Source organism: Sarcophilus harrisii, chromosome 3 (genome assembly GCF_902635505.1).
Source record: "Sarcophilus harrisii chromosome 3, mSarHar1.11, whole genome shotgun sequence".
In the NCBI taxonomy this organism is placed as follows: Eukaryota; Metazoa; Chordata; class Mammalia; order Dasyuromorphia; family Dasyuridae; genus Sarcophilus; species Sarcophilus harrisii.
Window position 1 is genome coordinate 49,096,083 of NC_045428.1, and position 14,057 is coordinate 49,110,139.

Here is a 14,057-nt window from a genome sequence, read left to right on the forward strand (position 1 = left end):
AAAACTTAGAAGAGGAAATAGTGTTAAGTCTCAATGTGAAGTCTCAAAGAAAAATGTAATTTGGTCTTAGACTCAAAAAGAATTCCTGGAAAAGCTTTAAAAGGATTTTTGAAAGCAAATTGGAAAAATATAACAAAAATTGGGAAAAGAAATAGGATTAATGATAGAGAATTATGGGGAGAGGGGGAAAGTCAGTAGCATAGGAAAAGATTTTTAAATTACCAAGGAAAATAACTTCCTGAAAAATAGAATTGGCCAAGTGAAAAAAGAAGTACAAAAACACACTGAAGAAAATAATTCCTTAAAAGTTAGATTTGAGCAAGTGAAAGCTGTGACTCTATGAAACCTCAAGATAGAATAAAACAAAAACCAAAAAGTAAAAAAGAAGAAAAAATTATTAAATTTCTGATGAGAAAAGCAACTGACTTAGAAAATAGATCCAGGAGAAACAATATAAAAATTATTGAACTACCTGAAAGTCATAAGCAAATAAAAAGTCTGGAAAACATCTTTCAAGAAATTATAAAAGAAAACTGTCCTCATATATTAGAACCAGAAGGCAATATAGAAATTGAAAGAATTCACCAATTGCTACCTTAAAGAGATTCCCCAAATGAAAACTCCCTGGAACACCATAGCCAAAATCCAGAGCTCACAGATCAAGGAGAAAGTACTTTAATAAGCCAAAAGGAAAAAATTCAACTATCATAGAGCTAGGATTACACAGAATTTGGCAATTTCCACATTAAAGAACCACAGAGTTTGCAGTTAGAATTAGAACCAAAAATCACTTACCAAGCAAAAGTGAACATAATCTTTTTTGGGGGAAAGGGATATTTAATGAAACAGAGGATTTTCAAGTGTTCCTAATTCAAAGACAAGAGCTGAATAAAAAATTCAACCTCTCAAACTCAAGGTAAACATAAAAATGTAAAAAATAAAGAGAAAAAATAAGAAATTCATTATAATTTAACTGTTTATATTTCTATACAATAAGATAATATTTGTAACTTAAGAACTTTAATATTTTAAAGAACTTTATTATTGAAGATGAAATCAGAAGGAGTAGATATGAACAGAGGTTGTGGATATAAGATGACTTCAGTGAGATGATACCCTTTCCCCCACTCCAAAAAAAATAAAGTGGTGAAAGCAAAAATTTCATGGCAGAGGGAGAGAGGATATTGAATGGGGTAAAACATCCCTCGTAAAGAAGGCATGAGAAAGCTATTGAAGAGGAAGATTGGGGACAGGGTGGCAGTCAGTGTTTAAATTTACTCTCATCAAAATTGTTTCAAAGAGGGAATACCACATACACTCAGTTAGATTTAGAAATCTATCTTACTCTATGAGGAAATAAAAAGAAATGGGGATAATAGAAGGGAGAAGACGGATTGATAAAAAGAGGGTATATTAGGGCATATTAGGGTTTATCAGAAGTAAAATACTTGTGAGGAGAAAAAGGATGGGGGGAGTTAATAAAGAGGGTGGGATAAAGAAGCAGGAGATAGCATGGAGGGAAACATAGTTATCATTGCTATAAATAAATGTAAATAGGATGAAATCAGTCATAAAACAGAAGCAGATAGCAAAATGGATTTTAAAAAACCACAATTCTACAATTTGTTGTTTATGAGAAAGACATTGAAGCAGAAAGATACACAGAGACTAAAAGCCTGGAGCAGAATCTATTATGCTTCAGCTGAAGCAAAGAAAGTAGGGTTAGCAATGGTGATGATAGACAAAGCAAGAGCAAAAATAGATCTAATTAATTAAATTAAACTATGTCTTGCTAAAAAGTCATAGACAATGAATACTAACCAATACAAAATCCCATCAGTATTTAACATATATGCACCAAATGGTATAGAATCTAAATTTCTGAAGCAAAAGTTGAATGAGTTACAGGAAGAAAAAGATAATAAAAACTATTCTGGTGGGAGACCTCAATTTTCTCCTCTCAAAACTAGATAAACCTAAACAAAAAAGAAGTTGAAGTGAATGAAATTCAGGAAAAGTTAATTATGATAGATTGCTGAAAAAAACTGAAAGGGAATAGAAAGGAATATACCTTTTTAGCAGCAGTAGATGGCACCTACACAAAAACTGATCATGTATTAGGACATAACCACCTTACAACTAAATGTAGAAAAGCCTAAATAATAAATACAGCCTTTTTGTATTATAATGCAAAAAAATTACATTCAGTAATGGACAATGGAAAGAGATTAAATTGGAAATCAAATAATCTTATTCTAAAAAATAAGTGGATCAAAGAACAAATCATAGATACAATTGATAATTTTATGTTAAGAAATAACAACAATGAGACAACACACCAGAATTTATGGAATGCAACCAAAGTAGTACTTGGAAGAAAATGTCTGTCTCTAATTCCTTCTATCAGTAAAATTGAGGGGGGGAAAACAGAAAAAAATGAATTTGGCATGTAACTGAAAAAAAATAGAAAAAGAACTGAAAATCCCCAATTGAACACCAAATTGGAAATCTGGAAAATCAAAGGATAAATTAATAAAATGGAAAGAAAATCCTAGAACAAATCAATAAAACAGAAAGTGATTTTATTTAAAAAAAAACTTTAAAGTAGATAAATGATTTGTTAATTTGATTTTTAAAATGAACAAAGAAAACCAAATTAGTAGTATAAAAATGAAAGGATTAAATTCACAACTAATGAAAAGAAAATTAAGACAATTGTTAAGAGCTGTTTTGCCCAATTATATATGTTTATAGATTTGACAATATAAATGAAATGGATTAATATCTACAAAATTAAATTGTACAAGTTAACATTGAAGAAATAAAATAATAACTCTATCTGAGAAGAACAAATTAAATGATCCATTAAATGAAATACCCCTAACAAAAATCCCCAAGTCCATATGGATTCACATGCAAATTCTATCAGATATTTAAAGACTAATTAATCCTAATACTATATAAATTATTTGAAAAAAATACATGAAGGAGTTCTATCAAATTCTTTTTATAACATAAATATGGGACTGATACCTAAACCAAGAAGAGCCAAAACAGAGAAAGAAAATTATAGACCAATCTCCCTAATGAATATTGATTCAAACATTTTAAATAAAATAGCAACAAGAAGATTACAGCAATATATCACAAAGATCATGACCAGGTAGAATTTATACCAGCAATAGGACTGATTCTATATTAGGAAATTTACTAGCATAATTGACCATATTGAACAAATCCAACAGAAATTGTATAATTATCTTAATAGATGCAGAAAAATTTTTGCCAAAATACCACACTCATTCCTATTAAAGACATCAGAGTCTATGAATAAATGGAACTTATCTTAATTTATAGCAATATTTATCTAAATTTAACAATATCTAAAAGCATCAGCAAGCATTATCTGTAATTGCAATTCAGTGCAAAAAGGGATGAAGCAAGGCTGGCTATTATCACCTCTATTATTTAATGTTATATTTTAAATATTAGCTATAACAATAGGAGAAGAAAAAGAAATTAAAGGAATTAGAATAGGCAGTGAGGAAACAAAACTATCATTCTTTGCAGATGATATGATGGCATAGTTAGAAAATTCTAGAAAATCCAACTACTTGAAATTTTTAACAACTTTAGCAGAGCTTCAGGATACAAAATACACACAAAAAAATCAGTATTTCCATATATTACCAACAAAATCAAGCATCAAGAGATAGAAAGAGAAATTCTATATAAAATAAATGTAGACACCATAAAATATTTGGGAGTCTACTTTCTAGGACAAACATGGGTACTATGAACACAACTTTAAAACATTTTTCATACAAAAGAAATCAGATCTAAACAAATGGAAAAATGTTCATTGTTCCTGGGTAGACCGAGCCAATATAATAAAAATGACAGCTCTACCTAAACTAATTTATTTGATGCTATAACAATCAAATTATCAAAAATTATTTCATAGAGCTAGAAAAAAATAATAAAATTTGTCTGGAAGAACAAAAACTCAAGCATGTCAGCATAATTAATCAGTGACAAAATATGAAAGAAGGTAGTCTAGCCATACCAGATCTTAAACTATATTATAAAACAAACTGATACTGGCTAAGAAATAGAGTGGTAGATCAATGGAATATATTGGATACAAATGACTTTATTGTAAATGGCCATAGGAATCTAGTATATGACGAACCCAAAGATTCAAGTTTTATACAAAAACTCATTATGTAATAAAAACTACTGAGGAAACTGGAAAATAGTATGAATGAAACTATGTATAGAACAACATTTCACACTATATATGATAAGGTAAAATTGGTACACGATTTACATATAAAATGTGATACCATAAGCAAATTAAGAACGCATGGAATGGTTTATCTGTTATGGAAAAGAAAAGAATTTAGGGCCCAAGAAGATATAGAGAGCACGACAAAATGTAAAATAGATCATTTTGATTATATAAAATTAGACCATTTTTGTACAAACAAACCCAGTGCAACCAAAATTATAAGGAGAGCAGAAAATGGAGGGGAGGGGAGGAGGAGGAAAAATGATGGCAACAAATATCTCTGATAAAGGCCTCAAATATATAAAGAACTGAGACAAATTTGCAAAAATACAAATCATTCCCCAATTGATAAATGGTCAAAGGATATGCAGTTTTCAGACAAAGAAACTACAACTATTTATAGTCATGTGAAAAAATACTCTAAATCCCTATTGATCAGAGAAGTGTAAATTAAAGCATCTCAGAGGTACCACCTCACACCTCTTAGATTGGCTGACATGACCAAAAAAATGAATAAGTTGGATGCTGGAGAGGATTGGAAAAACTGGGACACCAATGCACCATTGGTGGAATTATGAAGTGATCCAATTATTCTGCAAAGCAATTTGGAACTATGCCCAAAGGGCATATCTTTTGATCCAGCAATACCCCTGCTAGGTCTACATCCCAAAAACATCCCAAAAAAGAGGAAAAGATCTATATATGCAAAACTATTTATAGCAGCTCTTTTTTGGAGGTGGTTATGGAAATCGAAGGGATGAACCTCAATTGAGAAATAGCTAAACAAGATGTAGTATATGACTGTAATTGAATATCATTGTGCTATAAGAACTGACAAGCAGGGTAATTTCAGGGGGAAAAAAAGAAAACCTGGAAACACTTAACATGAACTGATGCGTGGTGAAGTGAACAGAACTAGGAGAACATTGTGAATTGTGAAAGATTTAACTATTCTCAGCAGTACAATAATCCAAGATAATTGCAAAGGACTAGTGATGAAATATAATATCCACCCCTAGAAAAAGAACTGATATATTTGATTATGAACTAAAGCATGCTATTTTTCACTTTCTCTTTTTAAATTAGATTCTTGTTGTACTAAATGACTAATATGGAATTGTTTTACATGATTTCACATGTATAAACTATATCTGATTGCTTATTGTTGCAGGGAGGGAGGGGAGGAAGGAAGAAAGGAGAAAAGGATAGAAACTGGAACTCAAAATGTTTAAATTTTTTAAATTACCCTGATGTTACTCTCAGTTATAAATGTATGTTTCTGTACACTGGTTAGCAACACAAAAAAAAAACTGACCCTTTCGTTGGTGAAAAAGATGCAAGTTTATAAAATGTTATGCTTTTTTTTTCAAAGAAAAAATTGTTTTTAATTTTAACATGCAGACAAACAGAACATAATTCACAATAATCTTTCTGAAAAATAATTCTCAAGTATGAAACAATTAAAAAAACACAAAAAACAAAGTAAAATTAAAGTGACATCATCTCATATTTTGATGGAGATAGTAGCTAGGCCAAGGAAAATCAAGCCCAAACCTAACTCTAGGGACTGAGTATAGACATTTGATTGATTTTTTTTAGCAGTAATACTAGAAATACAAAGCTCCATTCTCAATATTCGCATCTCTGAATATGCTTCTCAAAAATATTGAAACAACTGTGAGATCCTACTTTTGCTACTGGTTGTATAACCTTTTTTTTTTTTGATGGTTGAGAGCATATTACTAATTTTCAATCACTTGTTTATTTTTTTAAATTAAAGCTTTTTTATTTATTTGTTTTTGCTGAGGCAATTAAGAGTAAGTGACTTGTCCAGGGTCACACAGCTAGATAGTGTTAAGTGTCTGAGTCCAGATTTGAACTCAGGTCCTCCTGACTTCAGGGAAGGTGCTCTATCCACTGTACCACCTAGCTGCCCTAAATCTTAATATTTTCAAAATATATGCATAGATAATTTTCAGCATTCACCCTTGTGAATTTTGTGTTCCAAAAGTTTGTGTTCCAAAATTTTATCCTTCCCTTCCTCCCATCTCCTCCCCTAGATGGCAGGTAATCCAATGTGTTAAACATGAGCAATTCTTCTCTACATATTTCCAATTATCATAGCTGCATGATCTTGATCAAATAACTTTACCTCTGTGCCTCAGTTTCTTCCTCTGTAAAAAGAAAGGGTTGGTTGAGGCATTCTCAAAGATGCCTTAAGCTCTACAGCTGAAGAACTGAAATAATACTAAGGCAGTAAGCGGTACTGTGACTGTGTTTGCTATAAAAAAAAATAAATCTTTGAAACTCAGATGAATTTCTGGTTGTTGTTCCCTGACTAATATCCACAGAGGAGCATTTCTTTATTCAATCTCAAGAAAAGCATCCCCAAACAAGCCACACCTTGTATCCCAGGCAAGACTCCTTTTACTGTTGCTATTAATTCAAGATGACTCAACACGGAATGATGTGACCAGGTGCTCAGTGGCTTCATCAGCCTCCTCATGGATTATCTGCTCCAGAAATTCATGAAAATTGCGTGTAAGCATGACCCCTATCAGAGAACTATTCACGGTACTAATTTCAAAGCCCTGAGCATAGCGGCTAAGTGGGTGGCTGTATAATTTTCTCAGCCACCTAGTTGACTGTGCTCAGATCCCAGCACACATTCTTCCTTGTGGGACACAGTAGTTATCTTTATGTCAGCCTTGTCCCATTTCTTGGCAGAGTAGATGGGAATGTGCAGGGTAATCACTTTCTCCATTGTGTGGGACATAGTCGATGAAATGGAGTTCAGTTCTCTGTTCTGAAGGAATGGCTGGTGCAGCAGAGTGCTTTTAAAAAGCTCTTTCTATTGACTTAAACGCCTTTCATCCTGATGTTTCAAAGGGAATCAGTGGGAAGATGCAATGGACCTGTACAATCCAGTCCAGTGGGTGGGACCTGCTGCTTTTGCATAGCAAGGCAAAAACAAATAGAGCTAAGAACAGAAACCAGGTGTTTTCATCCCAATTTAGAGGCTCATTAAATCTTTTGGGGGGGTAGATATAAGCAATAGATTGAGTGTCGGGGTGGAAATGAAACCAATAGCTGTGTTTTCAATACCTTTGACTAGAGCAAGGATTCTTAACTTAAAAATCTATGAACTTTTTTTTATTATTTTGTTTTCTTTGTTTGGTTTTTAGTATGTTGATAACCATATTTCAATATAATTGGTTTCCTTTGTAACCTCTGCATTTCATTTTAGGCAATTTAAAACATTATTTTGAGAAGAGTTCTATAGACTTCCTTAGACTCATAAATTCTCATTCTCTCTCTCTCTCTCTCTCTCTCTCTCTCTCTCTCTCTCTCTCTCTCTCTCTTTCCTTTTTTTCTCTCTCTCCTTTCTCCTTCTTTCTCTCCTTCTTCCTCTTTTTCCCTCTTCCTCTCTGTCTTGCTCTCTTCCTCTCTCCCTCCTCATTCTTCCTCTCTTCCTTCCTATCTCTCTCTGTCTCTATTCCTTTCTTCCTCTCTGTCTCTGTCTCTGTTTCTGTCTCTCTCTGGCTTTCCTTTCCCATTCCTCTTCCCCCTCTCTATTTGCCCCTCCCATTTCTTTCCTCCCCCCCCCATCTTTCTCTCTATGACATAAATATATGCACATGCACACACACACACATTAAGAACCACTGGAACTAGAATAAGGCAGTGTAATATTACACTTGGTATCAAGAGACTTGCATTGGAATCCTCCCTTCAACACTTAAAAACTATGTGATCATGATTAAGCTCCTTAGCATCTCTGAGCTTCAGTTTCCTTCTGTGTAAAATGGGTGTGATAATTCTACTTTCTACCTCATTAGACTATTATGAAGAAAGAGCTATGTTAACCTTGTGTTTCTCTGCATATATAAAATAGCATGACAACTGCATGATTTCATGCCAAAGTGTTCTTCTTTTAATGCATTTCATTTTCATTTCATATAGTCCCGGTATAAGAAAAACATCATTAATTAAGCCTTAGTGGAGTACTTCACTCTGCTTTCTAAACTAAAATATTTAAAGACAGAACCTAGTCTCTAGGAAAGAAAGTGGAATGTATGTTGCTTTGAATTCTAACTTCCTGAAATCTCCAAAAAAATAATTAATGACTGGCTCTGAAAGGCTACAACTTTGGAGGCATGCTGATGTTAGCCCACTTGTGATACAAGACTAGCCCAGTTAGAATATTGGCCCTCTTCCCATCCCAGGTGAAATGAAGTATATAGACTCTTGTGTCAAGAAAGGAATAGGGAGTGTATTCATGAAGTTTACTTCTGTTTACTCTTCCACCCCCAAGGATATAATTATTTAAGGCCTGATTACATAACCTTAGTCAATGAAAATGTATTTATATTTCAGCAGCTTGTCTGAATTCCACAGGACTTTAATTTCACATTGGAGTAAATATACTTGTACATGGTGACCATTTAGATCAAAGCAAAAATCCCTTAGTTAAAGCAATAAACAATGAGCCTTAGTAATAAAAAAAAATCATGATTCATTAGTCATTTGAATTTTCTATTTATGCTTCTCTTACATTAAGTGTTTTATCTTTATAGGAGTCATATGTGTCTCTATATTCTCCCTTCCCCAAGCAAATGGATGTTTCTTCAAGGCAGGCAGGAGTTGTTTAAGCTTTGTCTTTGTAGTTTAAGTATTTCCCACAGTCCCTTGCAGTAATAGACAGTATAGGTGGCTGTTTATATTGAATCAGAGTAAATTTGTTGTAAAAGGATTTTATAAGTGACTATCATGTTTTCTACCTGTGTGAGTTTCTGCAAATCATTGAACTTCTCTTGGACCTCAGTTTTCTCATCTGGAAAACAAAGGAATTAGGCTTGAGGATCTCTGAGGTTCTGTAATTCTCTGGTATGGATCCTTGAGCAAGGTAAATTGTGACTGTACAGCAAGGGGTGTGTGTGTTAGGGAAAGGGACCTTAATTTCATTCAATTTTTTTGTGAATTTATACTCCCTAAAGTGTATCAGATTAAATCGAGAGGAAAAGTTGAGGAAGGGGGAAGGAACAATTAGTTGATTCATTAATTATAATAGTAGTGGCAACAGTAGTAGTTGTAGCAGAAATAATAGTAGCCATTGTGTAATAATAGTAGTACTAATAATAATAGTCACATAGAAACAATAGTAGTATGTTTAGATTTAGAAGTAGTAGAAAAAGTCAAAGTAATTGTGCTAGGAGTAATAGTAATTATAGTGATAGTAGTAATTGTAACAATAAAAGTAATTGTAATAGAAATAATAATAATAGTAGTAATTAAAGTAGGAGTAGTAATAGTAGCAATAGTAATAACTGTTGTAGTAGTAATAGTAATTATACTGATAGTAGTTGTAATAGTAGTAATAACTAATAATTACAGAAATAGTAGTAGTAACAATAATAGTCATTATAATAGTAGAAATAGCAGTAATAGTAACAATAATAGTTACTGTTGTAATAGTAATAGCAATTGTACTAAGAATAGTAATAGAAGTAGTGATAATAATAGTAATATTAGTGATTGTAATAGTAGAAGTAGTAGTAATAGTAGCAATTGTAGTAGTAATGACAATAGTAGTAATTATAGTAATAGTAACAGTAGAAATATGATAATAGTAGAAATAGAAATTGTAGTAGTAATAGTAGTAATTAACATAGTGCTTTTAGGTTTGTAGACTTTTATATGAATGATCTCATTTAAAACTAACAACCTCTATGAAGTAGGTGCTATTATTATCCCCACTTCACAGATGAGGAAATTGATGTGGAGAAAAGTTAAGTATTAAGGATTCAACATTTCAGCAGCCATAGATAAAGTATTTTACTAAATATACTGTGTTGTTCTGGGAACTGAGATATAAAGTTCAAATAGGACCTATAGTCCTTTCTGGTTCTAAATCTATGATCCTTTCAATTAGCCTTTCAGAAGCTAATTTGAAAACTTGAGGAGATCTGCATCTATTCTAGACAATCAGGGAGAGAAAGATGAAGGATGGATATAGATGATATCATAGAGCACAAGACTTGGAATCAAGAAAACCTGAGATTAAATTCTGTCTTAGATAATCTCTAGTTATGAGACTCCAGGCAAATCATTTAATTTCTCTGTCTCAGTTTCCCATCTATAAAATTTGGATAATAATAGCATCTCCCTCATAGGTTTGTTGAGTCAAATTTGAAATTCTTTTCAAAACTTAAAAGTACTCAAGGCAGCTAGTTGGTGTAGTGGATAGAACACCAGCCCTGAAGTAAGAAGGACCCGAGTTCAAATATGACATCAGACACTTAACACTTCCTGGTTGTATGACCCTGGGAAAGTCACTGGGAAAGTCACTTAAGCTCCACTGCCTCAGCAAAAAAAGATAAAAAAAAAAAACTTAAAGTAATCTATAAATACTAGTTATTGAATCCTAGATCTTATTGTCTGTCTTACCACTATTCAGTCTCTTTTATTGGATCTTTCTCCAGGTCAGGCTCTATTCTGAGCTTCCTTTTCTTCTCTGTATTATTCAGTTAAGTAATCTCATCAACTCCCATAAGTTCAATGATCTTTCTATGCATATGATTCCCATTTATCCAGTCCTACTGTCCCTTATGATCTCATCTCCAGTTACCAAGTGCCTATTAAATGTATTGAACTGGATATCCATAAATGTCTCAAACCCAACATGTCCAAAACAAAACTCATTCTCTTTCCTCCAAAGCCCTCCACTCTTATGAATTCCCTTTTGAATTTTAAAGGTATTAAACATCTTTCCCCATTGCCAAGACTTACAACTCCAGTATCATCCTCACTTGTACTTATTCCGCATTTACAATCTGTTGTCAAGTCTTATCATTTTTGCCTTCACAACATCTCCCCTTCCCTCTATACGCACGACTACAATTGTGGTGCAGGCTCCCATCACCTTAGACCTAGACTATTGAAATAGTATTCTCATCGGTCACCTTGCCTTAACTTACTCCACGTCAGACCTTTATCCCTTCGGCCAATAGAATTATTTTCCTGAAGGACAGATCTGAACGTGTCACCCATTCCTTCTTCATTCAACAAACTCCAATAGCTCCTTATTACTTCCACATTCAAATATAAAAATTCTCTGGTCTTTAAAGCCCTTTACAACTGGGCCCTCCAGGCTTTCCCAAGTTCATACACTCTATACCTCTCCACATAATCTTCCATGCAGCAGTACTGACCTTGCCAATTTTTACACACAACATTTCATCTCCTGGTCCCAACCATATTTACCAACTGTTGCTCATACTCAGAATGCTCTCACTCCTCACCTCCACCACCTGGTTTCCTACAAGCCTACAAGACTTGGCTCAAATCCCAACAGCAAATAATCCCACAATAAACCCCCAATCTCACTGCCTTCCCTTCCAACCCCATTTATACTATATATATATATATATATATATATATATATATATATATATACACACACACACACATATTTGTCAATTGTTTACACAAAGACTAGTGTTCTGTAAAGTTAACTGGTTTAATTCAAGAAAGATTTGTAAGGAAAATTTTGGATGGCAGTGGATTACTAATTATTATTACTGTTATTACCATCAATAATCATAGTATTGTTTATCTTATTAGAATGTGAACTTCTTGAGACCAGAGGCCATATTTTTGCCTTTTTTTCCTTTTCCAACATTAAGCACAGTGCCTGGCACATAAAGTGCTTCAAATCCTTGTTGGTTAAAGACTTTTATGATTGAGAGGTAGTATTATCCATTCTGCAGATGAAGGGATTGGTTTAGATCAGCAGAATCAAACTCAAATTAAAAGAGAAGCTGCTACTGATTTCAGAGAAACCTGGAAAGACTTACATGAACTGATGCTGAGTGAAGTGAGCAGAACTAGGAAATCATTGTACAGAGCAACAAGATTATGTGATAATCAACTGCCATGGACTTGCCTCTTTTCAACAATGTGGTGATTTAAGGCAATTCTGATAGACTTCGTATGGAAAATGCTAATAGCATCCAGAGAGAGAACTGTGGAGGCTGGATGTAGAGTGAAACATAATATTTTCATTCTTTTGTTTATTTGTTTTCTTTCCTGTGATTTTTTCCCCCTTTGATATGATTTTTCTTGTACAACATGATAAATATGGAAATATATTCAAAAGGATTGCACATATTTAATCTATGTCAAATTGCATGCCGTCTTAAAGATAGGGGGAGGAAAAGGGAGAGAAAATTTCAAACACAAAATTTTACAAAAATGAATGTCAAAAACTGTCTTTATATGTATTTGGAGAAATAGAATACTATTGAAAGAGAGAAGTCACTAGACTGTCTCTGAAGGCCCCCTATTGACTTAGAAAATCACAGATCAACATTCTCTATGTTCTATTATATTTTATTTATTTTGTTAAATATTTTCCAGTTACATTTCAATCTGGTTCTGATTGTGAGCAGCATATTTAACATGTCTAGTTTTGATGACCTCTGAGATTCATTTCAGTTTTAAGCCTAGGATCCCATGAATTAAGGAAAGATACTGCCATTTACTGTATCAATGGACAAACAGAGTCAAAATATAATTAATTACTGAAGTCTTACTGCTTTAGCTGTCTTCAGAGCTCAAGACCTGGTTTCAGGGATTCATAGAAAATTGGTACTTCAAAAGCCACTAAAAACATAAGCTTTGGTATTTGCAGCATAACAAGGAGGGAGAAAAAAACATATACACAAACATACTCCACTCACCAAATGACAATACAGACAGAAAGAGGGTCAACCCCAAAAGAAACTCACCTAGTTTGAGAACTTCCAAAGATCTCAGACACATACCCCCTCAGAGAAGGGGTCAGAACAGGGAAGTTTTATATCTCCAAAATAGGCTGCGTTGAGAACAAGTAATCAATACCAAATGTGAGAAGGGGATTCTAATCAGATCCAGATATGTAGGGGAGATTCCCAAGGGCACCTATCAATACCAATGAGTCTGGTAGGAGAGTTTCCTTATCAAGACCAGAAATTGGATGAGTCTAAGTTGTTATGTGAAGCAGCAGGAAAAGAGTAAGTCATAAGTTGCTACAATTGGTTTGAGTCTTATCCAGTTAAAAATTCTAATCATTAATTGCTTGACGTGAAGTTAGAATAAGTCAGAGCAGAAGAAAAATACAACCTGTCATTGTTTATATATTTTATGAGCATTAGGACCACTTAGTCCAAGTGATTCTATATTGAAGTCCTAGTATGATAATATCAAACAATACACTTAAAATTTTTCAGTTATCACACTGACATTAGGATATTTGAGCTAAATCTGGGACTCCTTATTGAAATCCAAGTATAATAACAATATCAAACAATACATTTGAAAAGTCGCACTGACATTAGGACATGAGAGAAATCCAGGGCTTCTGAAATCCATCTCTGTATCTTGACCTCAACATAGTGTGAGGACATTTGGGCCTCTTCAAGCACAAAGGATAACAGCCAACCTTACTTCCTTCTTATAAATAAAGTCTGAATCACAGTTATTTGAATCTCCTTTATCTGTTCCCTTCTAAAAAATGCTATAATATAGCAGCGTGATTATTTAATTAATCAAACAACAAACATTTATTAAATACCTTCTCTGTCCCAGACACTACATTAGATACTGAGAATGCAAAATCAAAGGAAAAAAAAATGGTCTCGAGGGAGAGGAAATGAAATTCTCTTGGGAGAAACGCTATGATCACAAATAATTTTATATAAAATATGGGGGGTGGGAAGTAAAAAGG

At 33.3% G+C, this 14,057-nt stretch overlaps 1 protein-coding gene across 2 annotated transcripts in view; it reads left to right on the forward strand.

Moving 5' to 3' along the window:
- Positions 1 to 14,057, forward strand: part of SLC9A9 (solute carrier family 9 member A9) — a 709,438-nt gene that overhangs the window by 224,979 nt on the left and 470,402 nt on the right. The gene's annotated exons all lie outside the window — the stretch shown is intronic.